Source organism: Euprymna scolopes, chromosome 29, assembly GCF_053919585.1.
Source record: "Euprymna scolopes isolate OS-2025 chromosome 29, ASM5391958v1, whole genome shotgun sequence".
Lineage (NCBI taxonomy): Eukaryota > Metazoa > Mollusca > Cephalopoda > Sepiida > Sepiolidae > Euprymna > Euprymna scolopes.
In genome coordinates this window covers 65801983-65828390 of record NC_136510.1, presented here as the reverse complement: position 1 = coordinate 65828390, position 26408 = coordinate 65801983, and the positions used below count along the sequence as shown (strand labels likewise).

Below are 26408 nucleotides of genomic sequence, written 5' to 3'. Positions count from 1 at the left end.
ATATTTTTATTTATAACATTTTTGGCTACACATTTTCAGACATATTTAAATTCTAGCTTCTAAACTTAATCAGGCCAATTTGTTAGATGTTGTTGAAGATAAAAATGTATTCATATTAAGGTTCAGCAGATTGCCAGCAAGAATAAATGTGTATTCAGAAATGTTTGTATGATTCAAAATTCACATCATGTATATGTATATTCATCCGTAAAAATCTCCTGAAAATAATCTAAAACGAATGAATAGTGCAAAAGTACGAAATATCCAAAACGATTCAATAAATATAAAAAATAAAAACGATTCAATACATATAAAAAATAAAAACGATTCAATACATATAAAAAATAAAAACGATTCAATACATATAAAAAATAAAAAAACGATTCAATACATATAAAGATAAAAAACGATTCAATAAATATAAAAAATAAAAAAAACGATTCAATGCATATAAAAAATAAAAAACGATTCAATACATATAAAAATAAAAAACGATTCAATACATATAAAAATAAAAAACGATTCAATACATATAAAAAATAAAAAAACGATTCAATACAGATAAAAAATAAAAAACGATTCAATACAGATAAAAATAAAAAACGATTCAATACATATAAAAATAGAAAACGATTCAATACATATAAAAATAAAAAACGATTCAATACATATAAAAATAAAAAACGATTCAATACATATAAAAATAAAAAAAACGATTCAATACATATAAAAATAGAAAACGATTCAATACAGATAAAAATAAAAAACGATTCAATACATATAAAAATAAAAAAACGATTCAATACATATAAAAATAAAAAACGATTCAATACATATAAAAATAAAAAACGATTCAATACATATAAAAATAAAAAAACGATTCAATACAGATAAAAAATTAAAAAAACGATTCATTACATATAAAAAATAAAAAACGATTCAATACATATAAAAATAAAAAACGATTCAATACAGATAAAAAATTAAAAAAACGATTCAATACAGATAAAAATAAAAACGATTCAATGCATATACAAAAATAAAAAAAAAACGATTCAATGCATAAAAAAAATAAAAACACGCAAGGAAAGAATTGATTCGAATAAATTTGCTAATTTTATTTTAGAAGACCGTCAGTAGTGAAATATATATTAGATCCTAGAATATATAAATGTTTCACCTTGCCTTCACTTTTTTCCAATTAAACAATAGACTTTTATTTTATTCTGTCTCCTTTATATTAGATTTATTTTATATAATTACAGCATCCCGTTTAAAGACAAGTGTTCTATTTTTTCTGTTTTGATAATCGGGACAAACGAAGATTTATGGCATCATTAATAAATTAATTATCATTTCTCAGGATAAATTTTATAAAATAAATAAGTGGTTGTTTTTATTTTTAATTCATTTATTAATTCTTATCATTTTATTTATTTTATAAAATTTATCCTGAGAAAGATCTCATTACCAAGACGTTAATTTTATGAGACAACTAGCAGGGCCCGTTAACCAGCGTTGCCTGGTAGAAGCATGCACCCTCTCGTAAAAAAATGAAACTACGGCTTACTATATTAAGAACAGCTTTCAGAATAGACACCCCATTTTATGAGGGGCGAGGTTGTTAAAGTATTTGCCCAAATTTAACCTTGATATTCATTGTAAGCATACCAACTCGCAAAGACTATAAACCCTCAAAAATTGGCGGGTGGCAGTGTCGGTTGGAGATAAGTGTATTTGTTTATCGCACGCACGAACAAATCTGGCGGCCACTGCAATACAGTCCCGAATACAGTCCATAATACATGTCATTATATGTCAAAAATTACTTGTCTCCGCCAAAATTAAAAGAGATTGTCTTACTAAGCATAGTTGAAAACATACAAAGTCGTCATTTTAGAGAAAATTGAAGCAAAATTGAAAATTGAAGCTAAGGTAAAATATTTACCTAAAAAAAAAGTTAATGCCTGAGCAATGCCGATAATGTGTCCGGAAAAGAGAAGTAAACAAAAAGCAAATATATAACAAATAAGTGTAGGCAATATAATTTAGGGTAAATGTGTAGTTTAGCAGCGTAAATTATTTGACAAACACAAAAATTATAAAAATAATATTTGTGTTTATATAAAACACATTATTAGGTCCAAAGGCTGAAATATAATCAGAAAAATGTTCATTTTTTATTATGTTATCATTTTTAATAGACAATCGAGGTCACCATATAGCTTTTAAAATCTGCCCTTTCTAAGGTTTGACGGATTGGTCTATTTAAAGCTAAATTTGGCTTTTTATGCTCTTTCATGAAACCATATTTTAATTAAGAGCATATAAAAGGCCAAAATTTGCCTTGAAAATGCCAATCTGCTAAAGTTTAGAAAGGCTAATTGTTAAAAGCAATATGGTGGCCTGCGATTTAATGAAGTATAATATAAAACGATGAAAAAAATAATAAAAATGATTTTTTTCTGGTTTGAGTCTAATAATGTGTTTTATTTGTTTGTCTGTCAATAAACGAAAACAAAAAATAGCATCATGCATGTGTTGGAAGCGGTTGACACGATAAGTAACACGGTTGAATTTAGATAATCATTGGAAAGTATATAATTAAAATCGTTCACAGTAATAGTAAATGTTAAAAAATAATATAAGTATTAAAAAAACGCCCCCCAAAAAAACAAACAAAAACGAAACAACAAAAAAATAGCACCGTGTAAGGGTTGACAAGCCGCTCCCAAATCGATAAAATAAATGCTGGTACCCTTAATTTTTTTTTGTCAGTTTTTTTTTTTGGGGGGGGGGGGTATTGGTGTGTAGGCACTTTGTGCATAGATAAGTGTAAGGTTAAAAGTATTTAACTTTCTGTTTATGAGCTGTTAATATGTTTATATTTGGTATTATTTTGCAGTACGATTGCATCATGTAGAGAGCGCCACCATATTGAAAATATTTATGAGCGTGCGTTTATGTATGAAGTATATTCTGGAATTATAGAATGGGCGGGTATCAGCCAATCAGATGGGGCGGATTTTGAGAAGGAAGAAGTTATTATTTTTTTTAATCCGGTAATGGAATGATTGTGTTATATATATGTAGCAATGTTGAACTATATGGTTTCCGGTTTTAAAAAGTCAACATCTTATTGCTGCAAAACGGACATACTAAATTGGATGACGAAAGGGAAAACACATTAAAAAAACAATGGTAGGACTGATAATCTGCCTACCAATTATCTATATGATTTTAATTGCAGAAAAAGTGATGCAAACTCTGCCACTCTCTTAATCATTTTGGACTACTGTTTGAGAAATAAAAAAAAATAACTTTGAACCAAAGCAACATTGGGGCAGATGACCCACTATACATCGAACCAATGCAACATTAGGGGCAGGTGACCCACTATACATCAAACCAAAGCAACATTAGGGGTAGGTGATCAACTATACATCGAACCAAAGCAATATTAGGGGAAGATGATCCACTATACATCGAACCAAAGTACCATTAGGGGCAGATAAACCACTATACATCGAACCAAAGCAGATGACCCACTATACATCGAATCAATGCAACATTAAGACCAGATGACCCACTATACATCGAACCAAAGCAACATTAAGGGAAGATAGTCCACTATACATCGAACTAATGCAACATTAGGGGCAGATGATCCACTATACATCGAACCAAAGCAACATTAGGAGCAGATGATCCACTATACATCGAACCAAAGCAACATTAGGAGCAGATGACCCACTATACATCGAACGAAAGCAGCATTAGGGGCAGATGACCCACTATACATCGAACCAAAACAACATTAGGGGCAGATGACCCACTATACATCGAACCAAAACAACATTAGGGGCAGATGACCCACTATACATCGAACCAAAGCAACATTAAGAGCAGATGACCCACTATACATCGAACCAAAGCAACATTAGGGGCAGATAAACCACTATACATCCAACTAATGCAACATTAGGGGCAGATGATCCACTATACATCGAACTAATGCAACATTAGGAGATGATGACCCACTATACATCGAACCAATGCAACATTACGGGCAGATGACACACTATACATCGAACCAAAGAAACATTAGGGGCAGATGACCCACTATACATCGAACCAAAGCAGCATTAGGGGCAGATGACCCACTATACATCGAACCAAAGTACCATTAGGGGCAGATGACCCACTATACATCGAACCAAAGCAATATTAGGGGAAGATGACCCACTGTACATCGAACCAAAGCAACATTAGGGGCAGATAACCCACTATACATCGAACCAAAGTACCATTAGGAGCAGATGACCCACTATAAATCGAACCAAAGCAACATTAGGGGCAGATGACTCACTATACATCGAACCAAAGCAACATTAAGAGCAGATGACCCACTATACATCGAATGAAAGCAACATTAGGGGCAGATAACCCACTTTACATCGAACCAAAGTACCATTAGTGGCAGATGACCCACTATACATCGAACCAAAGCAACATTAGGGGCAGATGACTCACTATACATCGAACCAAAGCAACATTAAGAGCAGATGACCCACTATACATCGAACCAAAGCAACATTAGGGGCAGATGACCCACTCTACATCGAACCAAAGCAACATTAAGGGAAGATAGTCCACTATACATCGAACTAATGCAACATTACGGGCAGATGACCCACTATACATCGAACAAATGCAACATTACAGGCAGATGATCCACTATATATCGAACCAAAGCAACATTAGGAGCAGATGATCCACTATACATCGAACCAAAGCAACATTACGGGCAGATGACCCACTATACATCGAACCAAAGCAACATTAGGGGCAGATAACCCACTATACATCGAACCAAAGCAACATTAGGGGCAGATAACCCACTATACATCCAACTAATGCAACATTAGGGGCAGATGATCCACTATACATCGAACTAATGCAACATTAGGAGATGATGATCCACTATACATCGAACCAAAGCAACATTACGGGCAGATGACCCACTATACATCGAACCAAAGCAACATTAGGGGCAGATGACCCACTATACATCGAACCAAAGCAGCATTAGGGGCAGATGACCCACTATACATCGAACCAAAGTACCATTAGGGGCAGATGATCCACTATACATCGAACCAAAGCAATATTAGGGGAAGATGACCCACTGTACATCGAACCAAAGCAACATTAGGGGCAGATAACCCACTATACATCGAACCAAAGTACCATTAGTGGCAGATGACCCACTATAAATCGAACCAAAGCAACATTAGGGGCAGATGACTCACTATACATCGAACCAAAGCCATATAAAGGGCAGATGATCCACTATACATCGAACCAATGCAACATTAAGAGCAGATGACCCACTATACATCGAACCAAAGCTACATTAGGGGCAGATGACCCACTATACATCGAACCAATGCAACATTAAGAGCAGATGACCCACTATACATCGAACCAAAGCAACATTAAGGGAAGATGATCCACTATACATCGAACCAAAGCAACATTAGGAGCAGATGACCCACTATACATCGAACCAATGCAACATTACGAGCAGATGACCCACTATACATCGAACCAAAGCAACATAAGGAGCAGATGACCCACTATAAATCGAACCTAAGCAGCATTAGGGAGAGATGACCCACTATACATCGAACCAATGCAACATTAGGGGCAGATGACCCACTATACTTCGAACCAAAGCAACATTAGGGGAAGATAACTAACTATACATCGAACCAAAGTACCATTAGGGGCAGATAACCCACTATACATCCTACTAATGCAACATTAGGGGCAGATGATCCACTATACATCGAACTAATGCAACATTAGGGGCAGACGATCCACTATACATCGAACCAAAGCAACATTAGGGGCAGATGATCCACTATACATCGAACCAAAGCAACACTAGGGTCAGATGATCCACTATACATCGAACTAATGCAACATTAGGGGCAGATGACCCACTATACATCGAACCAAAGCAACATTAGGGGCAGATGACCCACTATACATCGAACCAATGCAACATTAGGGGCAGATGATCCACTATACATCGAACCAAAGCAATATTAGGGGCAGATGACCCACTATACATCGAATCAATGCAAATTTAGGAGCAGATGATCCACTATACATCGAACCAATGCCACATTAGGGGCAGATGACCCACTATACATCGAACCAAAGTACCATTAGGGGCAGAAAAACAACTATACATCCAACCAATGCAACATTAGGGGCAGATGACCCACTATACATCGAACCAATGCAACATTACGGGCAGATGACCCACTATACATCGAACTCATGCAACATTAGGGGAAGATGATCAACTATACATCGAACCAAAGCAACATAAGGAGCAGATGATCCACTATACATCGAACCAAAGCAACATTAGGGGCAGATGATCCACTATACGTCGAACTAATGCAACGTTAGGGGCAGATGACCCACTATACATCGAACTAATGCAACATTAGGGGCAGATGACCCACTATACATCGAACCAATTCAACATTAGGGGCAGGTGACCCACTATACATCGAACGAAAGCAGCATTAGGGGCAGATGACCCACTATACATCGAACCAAAGCAACATTAGGGGCAGATGGCCCACTATACATCGAACCAAAGCAACATTAGGGGCAGATGACCCACTATACAGCGAACCAATGCAACATTAGGAGCAGATGATCCACTATACATCGAACCAAAGCAACATTAGGGGCAGATGATCCACTATACATCGAATCAATGCAACATTAAGACCAGATGACCCACTATACATCGAACCAATGCAACATTAGGGGCAGATGATCCACTATACATCGAACCAAAGCAATATTAGGGGCAGATGACCCACTATAAATCGAACCAAAGCAACATTAGGAGCAGATGGCCCACTATACATCGAACCAAAGCAACATTAGGAGCAGATGGCCCACTATACATCGAACCAATGCAACATTAGGGACAGGTGACCCACTATACATCGAACCAAAGCAACCTTAGGGGCAGATGACCCACTATACATCGAACCAAAGCAACATTAGGAGCAGATGACCCACTATACATCGAACCAAAGCAACATTAGGGGCAGATTACTCACTATACATCGAACCAAAGCAACCTTAGAGGCAGATGACCCACTATACATCGAACCCAAGCAACATTAGGGGCAGATGATCCACTATACATCGAACCAAAGCAACATTAGGAGCAGATGGCTCACTATACATCGAACCAAAGCAACATTAGGAGCAGATGGCCTACTATACATCGAACCAAAGCAACATTAGGAGCAGATGGCCCACTATACATCGAACCAAAGCAACATTAGGGGCAGATGACCCACTATACATCGAACCAAAGCAACATTAGGGGCAGATGACCCACTATACATCGAACCAATGCAACATTAGGGGCAGATGACCCACTATACATCTAACCAAAGCAACATTAGGAGCAGATGGCCCACTATACATCGAACCAAAGCAACATTAGGAGCAGATGGCCCACTATACATCGAACCAAAGCAACATTAGGGGCAGATGATCCACTATACATCGAACCAAAGCAACATTGGGGCCGATGGCTCACTATACATCGAACCAAAGCAACATTAGGAGCAGATGGCCCACTATACATCGAACCAAAGCAACATTAGGAGCAGATGGCCCACTATACATCGAACCAAAGCAACATTAGGGGCAGATGACCCACTATACATCGAACCAAAGCAACATTAGGAGCAGATGGCCCACTATACATCGAACCAATGCAACATTAGGGGCAGATGACTCACTATACATCGAACCAAAGCAACATTAGGGGCAGATGATCCACTATACATCGAACCAAAGCAACATTAGGAGCAGATGGCCCACTATACATCGAACCAAAGCAACATTAGGGGCAGATGACCCACTATACATCGAACCAAAGCAACATTAGGAGCAGATGGCCCACTATACATCGAACCAAAGCAACATTAGGGGCAGATGACCCACTATACATCGAACCAAAGCAACATTAGGGGCAGATGACCCACTATACATCGAACCAAAGCAACATTAGGGGCAGATGACCCACTATACATTTAACCAAAGCAACATTAGGAGCAGATGGCCCACTATACATCGAACCAAAGCAACATTAGGAGCAGATGGCCCACTATACATCGAACCAAAGCAACATTAGGGGCAGATGATCCACTATACATCGAACCAAAGCAACATTAGGGGCCGATGGCTCACTATACATCGAACCAAAGCAACATTAGGAGCAGATGGCCCACTATATATCGAACCAAAGCAACATTAGGGGCAGATGACCCACTATACATCGAACCAAAGCAACATTAGGGGCAGATGGCCCACTATACATCGAACCAAAGCAACATTAGGAGCAGATGGCCCACTATACATCGAACCAAAGCAACATTAGGAGCAGATGGCCCACTATACATCGAACCAATGCAACATTAGGGGCAGGTGACCCACTATACATCGAACCAAAGCAACCTTAGGGGCAGATGACCCACTATACATCGAACCAAAGCAACATTAGGGGCAGATGATCCACTATACAATGAACCAAAGCAACATTAGGGGCAGATGACCCACTATAGATCGAACCAAAGCAACATTAGGGGCAGATGACCCACTATACATCGAACCAAAATACCATTAGGAGCAGATGACCCACTATACTGAAAGAATGGCATAAGACGACTATAAGGAAACATACGACATAATTCTCCAGATGTGAATATGTAACATAAATATCTGCCAATTTTGTGTAGAAAACAATGGAAATTTGAACACTGGCGTCGACAAGTAAGGAACAACACCTACCAGAGATAAGAATACAGAAAGGCGTTTAACATAGAGACTATCCCTATTACATTATATCATTCGCCCCCCCCCGACCCCCGATTGTCATGATCTCATGACACTACTCAATCAAAATGCCGAGGTGCAATGCAAGATTCCGAATTTTAAGAGATAAAGGAACTAAACACTTGCTGTACATGAATGATGTTAAATTATCGACACAAAAATAAAAAGGAGCAAGAAATACTAATAAACACAAGTGGAATTTTGTAGATATAATGATGAAGTGAAAAGTATGCACTATTTAGATGAGGAAATGAAAAATGGAAATGATGAAAGCCAATAACTATTCAATGGGTGGTTAAGACATTTGGTGAATGTGAAACTATAAATGTCCGACTATTTGGGAATCGACCACAATCAAATAAAACCAGCACGGATGAAAGAAATGATTCGAAGAGAATCCCTCTAAAAGTTAAGAAAATTTTTATTCGATGACAGTTCCTCTTTTAATCGAGTTATTTTCATTATTCTTTATTAAATCAAAAATCGATAATCAAGTGTTCGTCACGAATGTTTCATAAGAGATCGAATAATATCGAATGTGTGGGTGCGTCAAGGACAAAAGAACTGAAAAGATCGAGAATCCTTGATTTATTAATTGAATCTTCATATTTTCCCAATTATATCAATAGCTAATTATATCAATACCCAATTATATCAATAGCCAATTTTATCAATAGCCAATTATATCAATACCCAATTATATCAATAACAAATTATATCAATAGTAAATTATATTAATACCAAATTATATCAATACCCCATTATATTAATAGCCAATTATATCAATAGCCAATTATATCAATAGCCAACTATATCAATAGCCAATTATATCAATTGCCAATTATACCAATACTCAATTATATCAATAGCCAATTATATCAATACCCAATTATATCAATAGCCAATTATATCAATAGCCAATTATATAAATACCCAATTATATCAATACCCAATTATACCAATATTCAATTATATCAATAGCCAATTATATCAATAGCCAATTATATCAATAGCCAATTATATCAGTACCCAATTATATCAATACCCAATTATTACAATACCCAATTATACCAATACTCAATTACATCAATAGCCAATTATATCAATACCTAATTATATCAATAGCCAATTATATCAATACCCAATTATATTAATACCCAATTATATCAATACCCAATTATACCAATACTCAATTACATCAATAGCCAATCATATCAATACCTAATTATATCAATAGCCAATTATATCAATACCTAATTATATCAATAGCCAATTATATCAATTGCCAATTATACCAATACTCAATTATATCAATAGCCAATTATATCAATACCCAATTATATCAATACCCAATTATACCAATATTCAATTATATCAATAGCCAATTATATCAATAGCCAATTATATCAATAGCCAATTATATCAGTACCCAATTATATCAATACCCAATTATTACAATACCCAATTATACCAATACTCAATTACATCAATAGCCAATTATATCAATACCTAATTATATCAATAGCCAATTATATCAATACCCAATTATATTAATACCCAATTATATCAATACCCAATTATACCAATACTCAATTACATCAATAGCCAATCATATCAATACCTAATTATATCAATAGCCAATTATATCAATACCTAATTATATCAATAGCCAATTATATCAATTGCCAATTATACCAATACTCAATTATATCAATAGCCAATTATATCAATACCCAATTATATCAATACCCAATTATACCAATACTCAATTATATCAATAGCCAATTATATCAATAGCCAATTATATCAATAGCCAATTTTATCAATACCCAATTATATTAATACCCAATTATATTAATAGCCAATTATATCAATACCCAATTATATCAATACCCAATTATATCAATACCTACTTATATTAATAGCCAATTATATCAATAGCCAATTATATCAATAGCCAACTATATCAATAGCCAATTATATCAATAGCCATTTATATCAGTTGCCAATTATACCAATACTCAATTATATCAATAGCCAATTATATCAATAGCCAATTATACCAATAGCCAATTATATCAATACCCAATTATATCAGTACCCAATTATATCAACCAAAATGCTATAGAACACAGTGTTATAATAACACATTTTTCTTGTAGTAGAGCTTAGTTGTTGGATGAGCTTATGGCTTCAATATTATGTAAATACAAATTACATAGTATAAAACTAATAAAAGGAAAAATCACTATCCTTAGTTAGATAATCTGGGCCTTTTATAAACTGGACAAAAAGAACTTATATAAAAAATCAAGGAAACTAATGATCATACATAACGTCAAAGGATGGGATTTACCGACTCTGTAAAAACGAAAGAAGGGGGAAGTGGACTAGCCAGTATTAAAAACTGTGTGGACGATGTGGTAATACGACTAGAATAATACATAACTCAAAATAAAAAGAAAGTGTTTACTGCCGCCAAATGCACCGCAAAAACGAACAAAATAGAGAGAACTGAAACAATAAACAAAACGAGAAACAAATAAATGATTTAAACGAAACGGCACACGAAGATACACGGACATGGTCGCGGAAAGGACATTTGAACAGAGAAACGATGATTACATGAAATCACAGTACTGATGAAAACAACTTAAGTATTAAGGAAAATCCTTTGGAGCGGAAACCAAACCACATGAGCAGATAAAATCGATTAGCCACTGGTAAGTAAAAATAGAATAATGATTGGTAAACAAAACTAGAACTACAAACAGATTATTGTAAGATGAGCGGAGGGAAACTGAATCTTCCATGGGAGATATATGAGAAAAAACATCCGATGTCCCACAAAAGACGTGTTCGCACCAACTTCGATTGATACTACAAAAATATTCATGCGCGTTCTGGGGGGGGATGGAAAAACCAAGGAAAAAACATCATCTGGGCGTGAATTGGAAGGGCACTGAGATAATCTTAATCTTGAAATCGAAATCTAGCAACTGTGATCAGTAATAATTTAATAGTAAACGGTAGTGGTTTGTAATGGTTTTCGAAAGAAGCAAAGGATACTTGAAATTTAGGGGGATTTTTTGTCACTCGGACTCCAAGGAACAACACCTGTTTTTACGTATGGATGGTCATAATGACACATGTGAGAAATCCTAATAAATAATGAAGTGTAGAGAGTTCTGAGAACATCGATACAAGCAAGTGGAATACTCAGAAAACTCCTTAGTCGAATTTATCAACTCACACTGTCAAGTAACACTAACTGTGGGAAAACTGAAATATAGTACAACCTGGTAATCACAATTATAAAAAAGATACAGAAAGTAATAAGACGAACTCAAGACAACCAGGGTAAGTATATCATATAAAATCAAGTTTATAAACAAAGAAAAAAGAAAAATGCAATAAGCCATGTAAAAAGACAGAAGATATGTACATCTAGAGCCTGAATATTTATCCAAGAAAACTTTAAAGCTGGATATGGTAAGCAACATTATGACTTCCTTTAGGCAGTTGCTTCACAGTCAAAACACCAACAGAGAATGCTGTCTTTCTTCCATTCCCCATTTCGCTCCGGGGTGAAGAAATACTCATCGAAATGTAGATTTAAATTATTGTTAAAAATCGAGTCCCTTCGCATCCTTTGCTGTTCAAGTTATGTAGAAGCATCCAAAGATAAATTGGAACTGGTGTGAAGTAAAAGATCGGTGTATTGTAGTTGGCGCACATAATGTTAAAGGAGAGTAGGAGGCCGCCATACAGTTGCATTATGCTTCAGTGAATTCAAGTTGATGTTCCCCATTCGTTGTTTGTAGGACTTTTAGGTGGTGAACCATTATCATCACCAGCCTCAGAACTCGTTCCAGGTGCTGGATATCCCGTACAAGATAGAGGAATGAAACCTGAATGCCATATTTCAAAATCTGTCGTATCAGAGATGCGAACAACGATTGGAAGATGTCGAATATCACGGTGGCAAAGAAGATGAAAAAAGACACATGCTGGGCCTTACTTGCGACTTGAATGCATTGAATGTGAGAAATATCCTATGATTTGGCAGACTTATAAAAAAAATGCGGTAGCACCAACAACAGTTGCTAACACAAAAATTGTCATGAAGTGCCTGAGAAAATGGGATATAAGGCACCACCTTGACCTCGAATAAAAAAGCATTGGAATAATGAGAAGGCTACTGTTACTCAAATACTGGAGAAAGCTAAAGACTGTCTGATACAATGATAAACGTCGTTTCAATTTAATGATGAACGGATGATGCGATAATGCAAAGTGATTTGCAGTAGTTGTCGAAATAAGCAAAAAGTACTTGAAATCTATGAAGACTCCAAGAAACATTATCTGTGAAAGATACATCGCTAGTAATGATCCATTATAGAACTCTTAATGAGTGAGAAATAATAATAATAATAATAATAATAATAATAATAATAATAATAATAATAATAATAATAATAATAATAACAATAATAATAATAATAATAATGACTACACAAATGCAATCTTGTTTCTAGTTCCCGTAAGGCTACTAGTTTATTCTGATTTATGATACAGCTTTTTTTATATTTTTAACCACATTCTTCCTTTTAGATTCAATCATCCCATCTCGCTCTATTAATTCCTTTATCATACTAAGCAAACGGAGACATCCACCCACTAACATATGTGAAAAGAAAATGTATTCAGCTTTTCGACCCATCACTTTATTAACGCACCTTCAGTATTTCTACTTGTGTTGCTGCTTCTCTACTTGCATTTGTAATTTCATTATTTTTATACATGCGTATGTATATCAGCACGTGTGTGTACGTATGCATATGTGTATACGTGTAACTATTTGTAAATAAGCATGTGAGGAGAGTGTGTGTGTGTTTACACGTTGATATGTACATATTTATGTGTTTGTGTGAGCAACAATATAGGATGTATAGACTTACATGCACGATTAATTGTATGCGTTTGTGTGTAGCTATGTGTTTATATGTATATAGGTTATAATTTCTATAGATGTGGACACGTACCTTAGTGTATATATATATATATATATATATATATATATATATATATATATATGTATATATGTGTGTGTGTGTGTTGTGTGTGTGTGTGTGTGTGTGTGTGTGTGTGTGTGTGTGTGTGTGTGTGTGTGTGTGTGTGTGTGTGTGTGTGTGTGTGTGTGTGTGTGTGTGTGTGTGACCGTGTTTAAGTGTGTAAGCTGTCTTCATGTTCTGGTCTGAATACTGAACAAAAGCAGCAAAAGACGAGTTTAAGAATGCCATAAGAGTTGAAGAATGAAATGAGCTTTTAGTAAAACCAACGATACGCTGTAACAACTGAAAGAATGTCATGGTGCGTGAAGAATGGAATTCAAATAATGTTCCCCCAAGGACCCAATAAAAGGTTGGGTTTATAATTCTATCACACTTTCTGAGTTTGAAACAAAGCATCTGAAAAAGGCAAAAACGTAACAACAACCAAGCTGGTAAAACCATTCCTAAAATTGTAAATGCTAACACACACTTGTATATATATATATATATATATATATATATATATATATATATATATATATATATATATATATATATATATATATATATAGAGAGAGAGAGAGAGAGAGAGAGAGAGAGAGATGTATGTATGTGTGCTTATATATATATAGAGAGAGAGAGAGGGACATGTATGTATGTGTGCTTATATATATATATATATAGATAGATAGATAGATAGAGAGATAGAGAGATAGAGAGATAGTTAGTTAGATAGATAGATAGATAGATTAGTTAGATAGATAGATAGATCCAAACATTACTGCACTAGAAGAAGACTGTACTAGGCGTTTTATTTAATGGTTGAGTTGAATCGATGAAGAATGAAAAAGTACAACCGAAAGTAACGATTAACTGACCAGCATAGATTTCGAAATATGCAAAACAATACAGGAAGTAAATGAATCAGATGTGGTCAAATCCACATCTGATTCTAATGACACGAACATATTACAATCTTTCATGTGTGTGGGCGGAAAAAAAAGTATTGGATTACACTTTTTACGAGATCTTTACTGCTCAATAAAGAATTATCTAGTTAATCACATCATCCTAGATACAATTTCAAATAGTGACTGACGTGATGTTTACTTGAAAGTGAGCTTCCTATTTATCAACACCAGTTGCACGGGCCATACGTTCCTAGGTTCTGTGCTCACAATTAGTAGCTAGTAAGTCTTTCTTTATGATCCGTACTCTTTTCTGCTTGTTACGTATGTGTTTGTAAGTCCATGTACATTTACGCTTTATTTCTGCTATCTTATATTGTCTCCATAGCAATGTATTATTTTTGTAAAATCCTAACATTGTTCAAGCGTGTTTTGTTCTTTTCTTTTCACGGTACATTCAACGTTAGTGTATCATGGATACACTAATAGATATTTACGTAGTACCTCCTAATAAATTATACTTAAAGAAGATTTTATGGTAGAGTTCCTAGTCTTGTCAGATTAAAAAACGATATACAGAAGTTACTTAATGATAAATCACATTGTATGAATAAGTTAGGCGCAAAAAAGATCAAATTTAAAAGCAAATTTTTTATATTGATGAGGGATGAAAAGTATTAATTCTCCATTGTAATAGAAGGTCCATCTGATTTAACAGATGGATTAATAGATAACAACAGACGACATTGAAGTTTACATAACGATACCTTTTATTTGTAGCTGTGCCGAAAAGGAATTAAGATAAATAAAAGTCAATCTTTATGAAAAAGGTTATGCTGATGAAACTAAGTAGTCAGTGATACATCTGCCTATTTACAGCAAAGAAAAAGAGTGCATAGAATATGTGACCGATACATATTAAAGTAACACCAATTTTGCTGCAAACAATTTAAACTTGAAACCGTGATTAATAAGAGTAGATGTATCATGATTACAAAGGAGAATGTAGAAAATATGACTGTAGAAATTAATGTAGAATTTCTTTGCTTTTTTTTGTTTGTTTGTAGTTGGAAATGTTTTGTCTGAAATAATCTTTGGCAAACTGGCAATGTACATTGTTGAAAATGCTCTTGTAGAATCACATTTTTTTTAGTCATATTATACTATTCGTCATTCGTCATCAGACGACACTAAATGTATCAAGCAGAGAATATATATATATATATATATATATATATATATATATATATCTGTTAATTTGATTAAAGCTTTTGTTACAGTGAACAGGAATGATCTGTAACAGATCTTAAATATACTTCATTGTCATGATAATTCCATTTCTATATGGAACAACATTTATGACGGCATGAAGACGTGAGTTAATATCAATGATAACATGTCTAATCTTGTTCTAAGTAAGAATGGTGTAAAACAGGGTGGTGTGACTGCACCGGTGATGTTCGCACTGTATTTTGCTATGATTTCTCATCGCTTGAACGGTAAATCAAATGTTTAATATCATTAATTTACTTTCTAAGATAGATATTAATTTTTGCTTATGATATTATCAATATATATATATATATATATATATATATATATGTGTGTGTGTGTGTGTGTGTGTGTGTGTGTGTGTGTGTATGTGGTCAGGTCATGTCATATGCTACTGGTACCATGTAACCCAGTACTACCTGCCTCATGGTCGAGTCACCGACGACTAAACTGGTTCCCCCACCAGACTTGTTTAGTGGGGAGGACGGCTAGTCTCCCTGAAGGATTAAAAACAAGACCTTCCAAAGGGCGAATGAACCCTTTCTCAGGATCAACGGCCAATTAGCAACGTGTGTATGCATATATGTGTTGGGTTGGAGAGGACTCCCGTAAGCCATTGTGAAGGCAACCTTTCTAGGAGAAGCAAATCTCTGATTTAAAAAACCATAAAGCGGGAGACCAGTACCCGCATTAAGCTGATCTGCAGTTTTACTTGTTGCTGGCTATCTTGCTCTTACTTGTTGCTGAATCTCAACATTTTGAACCGAGAGAGAGACTTAGCTGTCATACAAAGCTAAGATTCTGTAACATCATTTGTGTATAGATACTCCCTCGGGCATTTGTCTATTAAAATGCTTCTGTGGCGATGGAAGCCATTTTTGGGCTCATGAACTTTAAGTGTCTGAGGGAGTGGCACTCGTCTGACAAGACGTTGCAATCATCATGTATATGTATATATGTGTATATGCGTACATATATATGCATAACATAGTTATTTACAGACACGAGTTTCGCCTTTTCATAACTTATTGGTGTGTTTAGATACAATGAACACATTAACTTATCTAATATTCGAACCCTTGACCTTCATCAATATCGACCTGACCATCTCAGTTAACTTGCTTGCTAATGAGATGCAATAATTATATAGTGCTTTTAAACGACTTATTGTATTTATTTATTTACTTTAATTTTTTAACACCATATTCCGCCATACCCTTATCTATTAAAATGTGTGTACATGTTTAGAGATTTCTATGTATGTGTACATGTTTATATATTTCTGTGTGTGTGTACATGTTTCGATATTTCTATGTGTGTGTATATGTTTAGATATTCCTATGTATGTATACATGTTTAGATATTTCTATGTATGTATACATGTTTAGATATTTCTATGTATGTGTATATGTTTAGCCATTTTTATGTGTGTTTATGTTTAGGTATTTCTATGTATGTATGTATATATCTCTGACAGACGTTAAAACATTTTAAAAAATAAATATTTAAATTTCAACAGTATTTCTCGTGGTTAACAGTGGCCGAATGGATTGGGTTTTTGCTAATGGAGTCAGAGATGGCTTCTGCTGCTGGGTTCGAATCTACCGATCAGTGTTAATCCTGACACCCTACACGAAAGGAAAGTGTCTGTAGATATTAAATAATTATTATAGTAAATAATTCTCTCTCTCTCTCTCTCTCTCTCTCTATATATATATATATATATATATATATATATATATATATATATATATATATGTGTGTGTGTGTGTGTGTGTGTGTGTGTGTTTCCGCTGGATCACCCAAGTTAAGCAATGTTGTACCTGATAAGTACTGAATGAGTGACCAATTTGGACTTCCAGGCGCTGTACGTACTCTTCGCTTTTCTCAGCTTCCAGTCATCCTGAATTTCTCCTTGCCACTGGACTCAAACAGTGCCGATTCAGGAGAGGTGTGGTTGTAGATTGCGCAACCCTTGCTTAACAATTACACGTCCCTACAGGAAGTATCCTTTGTTTTTCAAGACTGAACAGAGGCATCGATATATTAAAACATAGGCAAGGAAAATAATCTAACAAAAAGTCATAAACAAAATGGCAGTGTTATTGAATGGGAAAAAAATTTAAACAATAAAAAAAAGTTCTTAAAGGCTTTTTTTAACCTGTTTCCTTGAGATAAACATAAAGTAAATCGCGCTCAAACGAAACAACTATCAAGCAACTACGGTTACGTAGCTACTGCCACTTTATTAGTGTCCATGTTGATTAATTATTATCATGTTGATTAATCAGCGACAGAGATATTAACGATTTCATTCTTATTTTTCAATTATTCATGGTCAGGAAAACACATCGTGAACCGTGGTGCCAAAATCGCCGTTATCACCTTCAAGTTGATTGTGGGGGGCGTGCAACACGAGCTTTTGACGACGTGCCTGCCCGCGCTAAAATTTAATCCTACAAAGCGACCGTTCAAGCCGTCCACCTCTAGATCATGGCGTCACACAAGAGGTATTGTCCAACTCACACCGTTCTCAAAATGTTAAACTTTAGCAAGATTTGAGGAAGTTAACAACAAACGGTGTCACATTTTCTCGGAAATTAAACCTGCTGCAGTTAATAGTTAATTGATTGCTGGCTAATAAGGGGAAGAGTCACTTGGAGTTTATGTGATTGACATAATAACTTTAAGTGGACTATGCTATATATATAGGTTTGAATGTATGTTCGTACGCATCCATCGGCATGTATTTGTATAAATATATATGTATATATATATATATATATATCATATATATATATATATATATATACCTATATATATACATATATATATCATATATACATATCATATATATACATATATATGATATATATCTCATACATATATATATGATATATATATCATATATATCCTATATATATCAGATATATATCATATATATATCATATATCATATATATATATGATATATATATCATATATATATATATGATATATATATCATATATATATCAGATATATATCAGATATATATATGCATCATATATATATCATATATATATATTATATATATCATATATATATGATGTATATATATATCTGATATATATCTGATATATATATGATATATATATCATATATATATCATATATATATGATATATATATCATATATATATGATATAAATATCATATATATATATGATATATGATATATATATGATATATATATGATATATATAGGATATATATAATATATATATATCATATATATATATCATATATATATGTATGAGATATATATCATATATATATGTATATATGATATGTATATATGATATATATATGTATATATAGGTATATATATACATATATATTTATACAAAAGCATGCCGATGTATGCGTACGAACATACACGCAAACCTATATATAGCATAGTCCACTTAAAGTTATTATATGATATATATATATATATATCATATATATATCATATATATATCATATATATATATATATCATATATATATATATTATATATAATATATATATGATATATATATCATATATATATCATATATATATAATATATCATATATATATAATATATCATATATATATATTATATATAATCATATATATATATCATATATATATCATATATTTATATCATATAAATAATATATATATATATATATCATATATTTATATCATATATATATCATCTCTTCTATCTATCTATATAAATAAAATGAACTCATTTTTTCCAGTCGGATTTTGACCTTAATAGGATTAAAAATCAAGATATTTCATGCAAATATAATATGCACAAACGGCAGAACAATATCTGAGGTGTGTTATAGGCTTATTATTTCTCAAATTCCTCGATAATCTTAGATTTCTATACTTTTTCTGCTGAGAAGTCACGGCCAAAATCGGTTAAGATCAATGGAAGTGGTAAAATATTTTCTCTCTAATAAATTCCTCCTCCCCCTGCCACCACTTAACACCGTTTGGGGATCGTTCACAAGGAACAGTTGAGAAGAGAACACCGGTTTGGCTTCGTAGTTCTTTCATGTGAAGTTATTTAAAATCACTAAACTAAGCTGCAGTGCTCTGTGGCGTAGTGGTTAGCGTGCTGGACAATTCACATTATATTTTCACGTTCGCGCCGACCTACCGTAGTCGTTTTTTTTTTTTTGTTTTGTTTTTCCTAAACAACTGGAATGGACTTTTCTTGGTGGCCGAACTGTTAACGTTGCAGATGTTTTTTTTGTTTTTTTTTTCACACTTTATTTTCCTACTTTTACTCATGACTCCGGGTTTGATCCTTCCTACTTACCTACCATAACATTTTTAAAACTCCCCCCCCGTCCCGGAAACAAACACTCGAGCAACGCCGGGTACCCCCGCTAGTATATATATAGTAATTTATAAAAATATATGTCATATATATATATCATATATATATGATATATATCATATATATCATATATATATCATATATATATATATATATCATATATATCATATATATATCATATATATCATATATATCATATATATATCATATATATATCATATATATATCATATATATAATATATATCATATATATATCATATATATAATATATATATCATATATATATATCATATATATCATATATAGATATCATATATATATCATATATGTATATACATCATATATGTATATATATCATATATATATCATATATATATATATACATATATATATATATATATATATATCATATATATATATCATATATATATATCATATATATATCATATATATATATCATATATATATCATATATATATCATATATATATCATATATATATCATATACATATATCATATATCATATATATATATCATATATATATCATATATATATCATGTATATATATATCATATATATATATATCATATATATATATCATATATATATATATATCATATATATATATCATATACATATATATATATCATATATATATATATCCTATATAATATTTATGGGAAAATATGCTTATTCAATTATGTTTCACCATTTATTTATACCAATCCTTTACTTAATGTAACTACAGAGCATATACAAATAATTGACAAAAGTCTATATTCCAAATTCAAAGATGTTGTCTATCTTACCGTTTATTTCATTCAGCCCGTTAAAAATATTCAATTCTTGATAGTGTCTGTTTCATATAACTATTATGTCATTTTTTAATGTTTTCCGCCCTAACTCATCAGAAGAATAGGAACTTATCAATTTAAAAAATAATAATAAAAAAAAATATGGCCATAATTGCATAAATCCGAAAAAAATCGAAGAGTAGTTACAATTGTGTTTTCTGATATTACGCCAATATGGTGTAAATATCACAAAACACAATTGCAACTACTTTATGTGCCTGTCAGTGTTCTTAGATAGATTTAGTATCAGAATGTCATCGATAATTATCGATAATCGAAGTAATCGAATAATCCAATGAAAGAAGGACGGGTGCTAACACCTTACACAGCCTAATATCAGAAGTGCATTTCAGAAGTTTTAAACTTAAAGCTAGCCGAAGTGAACGCACATACATTATCTCGCTAACAAAACAAGCACGCTAATATACACACATATCTCTATATCTATCCCATTTCACATGCGCAAACGCATACGGCGCCAGCCGAAACAAAGATGATTATTCAATTTTTCGTTACATACAAAAAAATAAATAACTTTCCCACGAAAAAATGTCATGATGCTCTGAATTCTCATTCTTCACGAACTTTTAATCTTTCGTTGTCTTGACAAGTTGTCGAATAACAAATAATTGTTTTGTATGGATAAACTTTGTCATCTTTATGGTGTCCGATTTGTAACAATGTCTTTCTTTATATTTAATTTCCTTGTTTTTATATTCGTTTTGGATCTGTATTGAAATTTTTTCATCTTGCATATAGAGCTGAAAAGACAGGAAATATTTTTGTAAATAACTCTGAACGTCGAAAAGTCTCTGAATCCCGTCCTTGTGTCACATTCTTTCTACGTAGGCGGTTATAACAAGCTTCTCTCTGTTTACTTCTGTGCCCTCAAATGACGCGCACACGCGCGCACATGTATGAATACACGCATACAAACACACACATACACACAATGGTTATGGGCTTGTCCATGAATGTCTAACAATAAATTCATCCTGTTTTTTTTTGTTGTTGTTTTTGTTTTTTGTTTGTTTTGTTTTGTTTTGTTTTTCATGAACACAAAAATATGTTAAAACGAAACTGTTACCAAGAATTTTGAAATGTAAGCGAGCATCAAAGAACTCGTCAGCTGTTACTACGCTGAATCACATGGTTTTGAAATGAGTTTCCCTTTTTGGATAGTATCTTAAAAAAAATTAAAAATTAAAACATATTTTTTATCACTGCTTGTACTTGTGTAGCTATTAATTTATTTGTAAATTGTTTCATAATGCTTCACAGAAACAGCTCGCCTCTTTAAATTTGAGAGAACCACATAGAAAAAGAAAAGAAGAAAAGTTAGAGAACCCAAATAAAATGGACCGAAGAAAAAAAAAAAATAACGCCTGGTATCGACAATTACATAAACAGTTATAATTCCGCCTTTCTAGAAAGGATAATCCTTTACTCTCCACCCTCCCCTTGATGTTCGTAAGTAAACTTTACTTGCTCTCCTTCCCTCCTCCTACCGCAACAAAATAAAGACATGACGTCAGTTTATAGTGGAGCATTTGGCTCCCCAGTTCCCTAGAATAGGGCACTCTGATGGAGTGCAAAGTTTACTATAATCGAATCCGTCAACATTTCCCAATGAGGGAAGCTTCTCAGGTGACCGGTGTTAAATCATGGAAGATGTAATGCCTGGGATGATGACCTCCTAGGATCGAAGAGAATTAACTTTACTGCGATACAAGGACGAGGATTGTCTGTAAGTTTTTACTAGCATGGCCTACTGTAAATCTATTTTTCTGTTTTGTTTATGCGTAACATTCCATGCAAAAACGTTGTCACGTTATTATTTTATCGTTCCGAAGATGTCTGCTTCTTCTCCGTCTTCTACCACGCTCTTTCGGAAATGTATGATTGACATATGATATCGTCCACCAAACATTCGATGCAAATAAAGCCCTCTTTCACATTGTCTCTGTGGCCGGTGCTGGCCATTCACTAACACTTGTTCTCCTTCATCATACAGTTGTGAGCTGCAGCTGGAGTGAAGACCCATATCTTCGTCTCTATTTTCGGAGGAGGTGAGTTACAATTCTATACTTGCTCACGAAAACAAAGGCACTACTATTGCTACTCATTTCACAAGTTTTACAAGTACGTCAACTAGAAACCTCTTTTAGGGTACACGTATCTTTGTTTTATGTTTTTTTTGTTTTTGTTTTTTTGTTTTTTTGTTTTTAACAAACCAACGTGTGAACACGTACACACACACGCACACACACACACAGCTGTGCCTGTGTGTGCACATGTGTTTTCTATACAACACATGAATGAATACATATATTTGAAAATAACACAAACACGTGTATTCCGTTTATATAGTCATATAGTAATGTATAAACATTTTGTCTCCCCCCCCCCTTTACTTAAAAATCACCAAAAAATCAGGAAATTAACCAATTTTAATGACATTTTCAGTATTTATAAAATAATGATCGCGGAATATAATTAACTAATTATTTTTATTTAAATCTTAGTGAAAATGTATTATTTTGTTTAAACAAGAAATACGTTTACTAAAGTTATGGTTTTCAGTAGTAAATAAAAAAACGCAAGAATTTATTTTTGCTTTTTTTATATAAATAAAGCATGGTAATTTGTAACAATTAAAATAAAATGAAATAATTTTTACAGGAACATTACGAAAAAAGCCCCTGACGTCCGTATTAATGAATTCGATATAATTCGAAGAAAAAATAATTTCTCGAACTACCAATATTATCATTGAATTAAGCATCGTTTATTTAATATTTCACACACAAAAAAATTATAATTGCAAAAATTATTTCTAATTTTTTTACGCTTACATTTTTAACGTAATCTTTACATGTAAGATTCTAATATTTCCATTGCACACAAGAACGTTTAATTATCACCGTAAGATAATGTTCATATAATCTTGGAAAATAAAGTAAAAAAAAAATAAATTGAAAAACAGGAACATAGAAAAATAATTTAATTAAAAAATCGCAAAAATTATACGAACGTTCCATGTCGGTAAGTACGGATGCGCAGAGTTGAAAAGAAAACCGGTCTGTTTTGTCCACCCTCCCCCTCTTTTCAACTACCCGCCTGTTTGTGTCTATCAACTTTAAATTTTGCGTAAACATTATGATACATTTTAACGTAAGTCTGTATTTTTTCAGTGTGTAATTTTTTCAATGATTATAAATTGTTTTCTTAACCAATTATAATTCTGTATTAATATTAATACATAATAGTGCTAACTTTTTTTTCAAAGAATACATTGTCAGTAGTATAATTAATGAATTTAATTAACTTTTATGCATTTTTTAATGAAGGAAGGAGGGTCTGCAACTCCCCCCCCCCCAAAAAAAAAGTCGCTCGGTATGCCGGAATAATGTTAAATAAAGACATAAATTATGTCTAATTTGTCCTTCCATACATATTTGAATTTTGCCGCCAGAGTGTTTATTTTTATTTATTTATTTTTATTTATTTATTTTTTTTTTTTTTTTGATACGATAAACAAGTCTCATTCCAACCAGTGATACATTTTTGGATAATTATTACTTTTTTAGCAAAAGTTAAGTACATTTATTGTATTAATTCAGTATCTTAAGACTTTAACTTAATACTGAACTCGGAAACAATTCTAGAAAACTTATATTTTTCTTGCCAGAATAATAATAATAATAATAATAATAATAATAATAATAATAATAATAATAATAATAATAATAATAACAAAAAATTAAAAATAGGAAAATGTTTAGATTTTCGATGTGATGTTTATTATTGTTATGGACATTATTTGCTTCCGGCGTTTTTTTTTATATATATTGTCATGTTTACGGGATTTCACCCGTTGTACTCTCAGGTTTCTTCTAGATAAACTGTGTTTATTTTTATTTTATTATTCATTTTTTTTTATGTCGGTAGAAGTTTGTTTTATATTTAAAAAAAAAATCATGATTTCAAATGGCTTTAATCTTTTCAAATTTCCAACCAAGAAAAATTGGGGGGAAAAGTTGACAGATTAGCAATAGGGTCGAAAATAAAAATAAATTATGGTACAAAAGCAGAAGTTAAAAGGGCAACTTTGAGAACAATTGGATGCGATCTTTAACGTGTTGACCTTTATATTGATGTATCATTTGGATTATTCGGACTGTTGTGCTTATCTTTGTTGTTATTCGTACAACGTTTCGGCTGATGTAACCTCCGACCTACTTCAGTTGTTGAACTCATGAAATTTCTGTCGAATTATACTAAGCGCTGTATGTTATCCATCCTTACTGTGTTGACTGAAAATCCCATGCACCTTTGTCTTCATCATAAACTTGCATTGTGAGCGAAAGACGGAATGCCTGACGCTTGTATTGTCATTTATGTTACACGATTGGCGTGATTGTCTCTGCAACATGAAATGAGATATCCGTTCAAAAGAAAAAAAAAACACATTGACAACAATTAATGGGAAATATATTTTCGTATAATTTGACTGTTTACAAAATATTGGCATAAAATGAAAAAATATAAAAGGTTAAATACAATTCTAAATTAAACTGTTTTAATTCGCACAAATTAAATAGCTGAGTGACAAAATATTCCTGTTGTGTCTTATAATAAAATAATGCATTTTATAATGTGTTTCTTAATGACCAACATGATAATCGGTATGCGCCCGGCGATTATAGATATATGTATATTTTATATAATATTATATTTTTATATAATTTATATATTCTGTTTTTATATAATGTTTTTATATCGCTATAAAATTTATATGATATCATAAGTTTATATAATTAATACAATATATGTTTATATAAATTATATATTATATGTTTATATAATTTATATATTTATATAAATCATATATTATATGTTTATATAAATAATATATCATATGTTTACATGACATATATAATTTAATATGTTTATATAAATTATGAAGCATATGTTTATATAATTTATATAACATTATACATTATAC

At 32.6% G+C, this 26408-nt stretch overlaps 1 protein-coding gene across 17 annotated transcripts in view; it reads left to right on the top strand.

Annotated features, from left to right (window-relative positions):
• The window catches only part of LOC145252676 (carbonic anhydrase 2-like), a 242182-nt gene that overhangs the window by 93771 nt on the left and 122003 nt on the right, over positions 1-26408 (top strand). For 5 of the 17 annotated variants that reach the window (XM_080112477.1, XM_080112483.1, XM_080112475.1 and 2 more), the window contains exon 2: positions 23415-23469. The exons of 8 other annotated variants lie outside the window; for them this stretch is intronic. The gene's annotated coding sequence lies outside the window, so the exon portion shown is untranslated. Of the gene's footprint in view, positions 1-15061; positions 15194-21388; positions 23148-23253; positions 23470-26408 lie in introns of those variants that run through there. 4 more of the 17 variants (XM_080112482.1, XM_080112478.1, XM_080112489.1 and 1 more) reach the window with 4 other exon arrangements.